General features: G+C 48.7%; 1 protein-coding gene across 4 annotated transcripts in view; it reads left to right on the forward strand.

Annotated features, from left to right (window-relative positions):
• LOC113208568 (tachykinin-like peptides receptor 99D) overlaps positions 1-4,234 on the forward strand; it is a 136,727-nt gene that overhangs the window by 88,257 nt on the left and 44,236 nt on the right. The window lies entirely within an intron of this gene.

Below are 4,234 nucleotides of genomic sequence, written 5' to 3' on the forward strand. Positions count from 1 at the left end.
TCCACTTAGCTAGAGAGGCCCGCCCCCGCCCGCCCCGCAGCAACAGGCTGCCTGCTTGCGGACCAGGCCAGTAGTCCTGCAGGGCGCGGCACACTTTCCCTCGTGTACCATAGTTGTTATGCGTTTCAACAAGATCTGTGTACATTAAAGTGCCCCATTTTTGTCGACCCCCTCCAAGGGATCACCCAGAATGCACGTCCGTCATTTTGCGTTACGAAATTTCCAAATCCAGCCATTGCAAGCTCTCATAGCGCCTGATAGATAGGCAACAGATCCTCTGTAGTGCATGCGGGTAACGCTGGGTTGCCTACCCCGAGTCTCGCAAGGGGCCGAAAGTTCCCCGTAACTGCCGAATGTACCTAAGAAAAGCGAAGACGTACTTTTCAGACGATCCCTCAGGTGTTCCGTAACAGCATTGATTTAGGTCTAGTCGGTGTAACAGTAGGCGCGTGTGGACCGTCTTTTTACGAACCTGTCAGCCACTTGTTAAAATAAATAATGCTGCTCAAATGTGACGTTTCTACTGCACTAACACCACAAACGACAACGACAACAACAACAAGCGTATTTTCATGTTTTAGGGATCTGTTGTTCAAAGTCATAATTTGGAAGCTGGGGATCACTTAGCAGAAGAGGAAACTTTTACCTTCTGGTAAAGACAGCTAAAAGGGTGACTGCCCGAAAATTATGCTTTTTGCGCTAGAGGGAAAAGCTAGCTGACCTTGCGCCATACGAAACTCAATTTGGAGCGATACGCTGCCAGTACCTACTGATATCCGTTTGCGTTCGGCGCCTTGACGTTTAATGAGTTGAGTTCAGCACCTCTAAGCACATTACCTCTAAAGATTTTTACCTCTAAGCAAATTACCTCTAAGGATATTTACCTCTAAAGCAAAGTACCTCTAATGGATTTTACCTCTAAGCAAAGTACCTCTAAAGAACTTTTCCTCAGAAAGCGTATTTTACATGCAAATAAAATACATGTTACACTGGTAAACCGTAAAACCCTTAGCAGATGTGACATACATGTGACATACAAGTCGCCCATACGAACGCGTCGGGGACATGTATGTGGTGGTTGAAGTCATAGGTCCGACATACATGCACTCTCATTTCCTTATGGACACGCCTACGGAGAATTTTGTGCTAACATATTATGGATCACAAATTATCCATAATATGGATAAAATTGTCCGTATTACAGACAATTTGATCCATATTACAGACATTCCTTCATCCGTAGGGAGACAGTGCCCGTAAGGCGCCACGGTTCCCTGGGGTAGGCAAACAGGCCAGTCGTCGTAGTGATGCTGCACGGCATGGAGGCGTGCGAGCGGGTTGCCCAGATATCCACTTAGCGCGACTTGTGACTATCCCAGTACTGCAAGTCTATATATCAAGGATTTTTAGAGGTGAAGTACCTCTAAATAAAATTACCTTACGGGTCTTGCGGGTAGGCAACCTGCTCGCACGCCTGCGTGCCGTGCAGCATCACTACGACGACTGGCCTGTTTGCCTACCTTAGGGAATCGTGGCTGCCTCGACGCATGGCTCTGGAGAGGATGCCTGGGAGGAGGGCAGCCGGACCGCATCACATGCTGACCTGTGCTCCCTCGACACAAAGACCACTCTCAGTGTTGTAGATTTAGACTGCACTGCTTTAGTGACATCATGACACAACTCGTCGGGAAACGGTAAGTTAGTTTGTGCTCGCAACCTAAGAATTTGTGCTCAGTGGCCCACAATCTAAATCTACAACGCAAATACAGAGCAGCCTCATGGGCATTGTTATTGCCTCTGCTGACACATTTGTCTAACGCTCTCCTGCTCGCGTTCTCGTTTCCCCAGTTCGTGGTGACACCATTATTTAATGTTTTTTAGAGGTACTTCACCTCTAAAAATCTTCGACATATAGGCTGCGCTGTGAAAAAAGTAGGTAGGTTTACAGGAAAATTTTCCTTGACGCAAGTTGTAAAATTACAATTTGTAATCGTAAAAATACATGCAGTATGCATCGACTTCAAATCAATTGGCGAGTAAAAAAATGTGCTGTCGTAAATTTACAACTTAAATTAAAATTCGAGTTCACAATTTTTTTGGCTGAGCGATTAGCGAAGCCTATTACTCCAGTGATGATCAAAAAGTTTCGCGTAATGTATGACCACCTGGTACATTGTCGTACGCTATATTTGCGTTTTCTCGCTTCGCTCTCCGTACGACACCTACGCGCCTCTCTGTGACTGTGAGATAGATATGTGAGACATGTGTCAAACACACTTTGGAATGCAGCTCGCGTGTGACACACTTCCAATCGAGCCTGGCCAAGCCCAACCAAACGAGAATATAAGACATTTTAGAGGTACTTTACCTCTAAAATGTCTTAGTATACGTATGTTTGAGCAGACAGGCCCGTGGCGGACGGTATTGCAGTTAAAAACCGACGAGTTTTCACTTGCGTAATACACTGCACACCTAAACTAAATATTACGCGTAATGTGATACCAAAAATAAAAAAAATATGCCCGAAAATAGCTGAATTTTAGTTGCAAAGCTTGTGTAATGCCAGCGTCATACCACGTAATACACGTAATATGTAATACTCTGTCCATGAAAATTCCGAGTGAAACCCCCCTTGTTAAAAAAAAGACGCCCCCTCCCCTTTCCCCTCAAACATGGACAGAGAGAAAAAATTAAGTCGACCCCGCGGTGACGGGGACACGTTTGATGCTTACCGGCATAGCCACCATATGTTTACATTTCGTAATGAAGGTATACGTAGTACGCCTACCCCCATGAGCGCCTCCATGTTTGCCTACTCCCGCCGGCCGTAAGGTGCCACAAGCGAGGGGCCCTCATATGAGCAGAAGCGAGGAAGGTGTAGCATAAGGGATTGGGAGAGAGTTCTTTTACTTTTGTACAGTGAAACTCTTAGCTGGCGACTTCTCCTCGAAGGGATCCCCTCAGTGGTTGGTAGCGTTTTTTTTTTCCGGAATGGCCGGATGTTGTGACTTAAGTCACTATACCAGGTGGCTGATTCACGCCGCGCACGGTCGTAGTTATACTGTACCGCATGCACGCGTGCGTGCGGGTTGCCTACTCGCACGGGGCCATAAGGAGCCGTAGGCAGCGAGCATAGGCAAACCCGCCCGCACCCGTGCATGCGGTACAGTGTAACTACGACAGTGCGCGGCGTGAATCAGCCACCTGGTATACTGTTGTTATTACAACTGTAACATGTATTTTATTTCCATGTAAAATAAGCTTTCTGAGCTAAAATTCATTAGAGGTACTTTGTTTAGAGGTAAAATCCATTAGAGGTACTTTGCTTTAGAGGTAAATATCCTTAGAGGTACTTTGCTTAGAGGTAAAAATCTTTAGAGGTAATGTGCTTAGAGGTGCTGAGCCGCCCCCCGTTTGATTTGCGTTTCCGGCTGGTATTCAAAGCAGCTGACGGCCAGCAAGGATGTTTAGGAGGCGGAACCGGGCGCAGCGCAGTCCAGCAGGAGAGCGAGAATATCCGAGAATGCATAAAGAGCAACTTGCTTCTGAGACCTGGTAGATGACTTGGCATCTTTCATGAAAAATGAAACTCTGGAGCCGGCGCTCTCGCCGTAGCCACGAGCCGTTTCTTCGACCTTTCCTCAATTTCCGCGGAACACGTTGTGACATTCTTTTCGACTTTGATCCGTCCGCCCGCAGTCCTCGCGGTCCCTTGCGGGCTGCGCCCGCGAAGAATCGGTGACTGGCGGCGCGGAACGCGGAGGCGGCGGAAAGTATCTGAGACACTGTTCTCCAATCCGTGCAAACGGCACAGCGAAAAGTCGCCGCACCGAAACTTTTTGCCCGCGAAAAGCGCGCTGTCGAAACGAAAGAAATGAGAGAGTCTCACGCACCGTCGCCGGGTTGTGGTCCAGAGAGGGGAGGGGGCTGGCCATGATACTGCGACGAGAGCTACCCCTCCCCCTCCCTATCCGGGCCAGCCGTGGCGCATGGCACCCGTTTGCGGCACTCACCCTCCCTGCCCCAACACTCTCCCTTTCCCTACGCTCTCCCTTCCCCAACACTCTCCCTTCCCCCACACCCTCCCTTCCCCTACACCCTCCTTTCCCCTACACCCTCCACACCCTCCTATATTGACCTCTCGGTGATAATTCAACTTTGAGAAGTCCATCTCCTAGTGTCGTGGAGCGTGCAGTTGGGGATAGCGCCAGAGAGGGGACGGTCGGGGGGGGGG

The sequence above is a fragment of the Frankliniella occidentalis genome, unplaced genomic scaffold (genome assembly GCF_000697945.3).
Source record: "Frankliniella occidentalis isolate FOCC.00 unplaced genomic scaffold, Focc_3.1 Scaffold139, whole genome shotgun sequence".
Taxonomy (NCBI): Eukaryota; Metazoa; Arthropoda; class Insecta; order Thysanoptera; family Thripidae; genus Frankliniella; species Frankliniella occidentalis.